We start from the raw sequence: 216 nt of genomic DNA on the forward strand, positions 1-216 counted from the left end.
TGCCCGCTTTGACCCAAACAATTTGTGATATTTCATGGTGCAAGTCTTATTTCACTGCATTTTCAATAACAATGGTAAAAACATCGAAAAAGATGCCCAGAAAAAAGAAATGAAAACAATATTGCATATTTAAAATGGTATTTAACATGAATATTCATTATGGAATTATCGCAGAATTAAAGTTATCACATACAATGAAACATTTGAAAAAAAAAA

The 216-nt window shown here is 27.8% G+C and overlaps 1 long non-coding RNA gene across 1 annotated transcript in view; it reads right to left on the bottom strand.

The window, feature by feature from the left end:
- LOC119589015 overlaps nt 1-216 on the bottom strand; it is a 14,282-nt gene that overhangs the window by 7,854 nt on the left and 6,212 nt on the right. The window lies entirely within an intron of this gene.

The sequence above is a fragment of the Penaeus monodon genome, chromosome 24, assembly GCF_015228065.2.
Source record: "Penaeus monodon isolate SGIC_2016 chromosome 24, NSTDA_Pmon_1, whole genome shotgun sequence".
In the NCBI taxonomy this organism is placed as follows: domain Eukaryota; kingdom Metazoa; phylum Arthropoda; class Malacostraca; order Decapoda; family Penaeidae; genus Penaeus; species Penaeus monodon.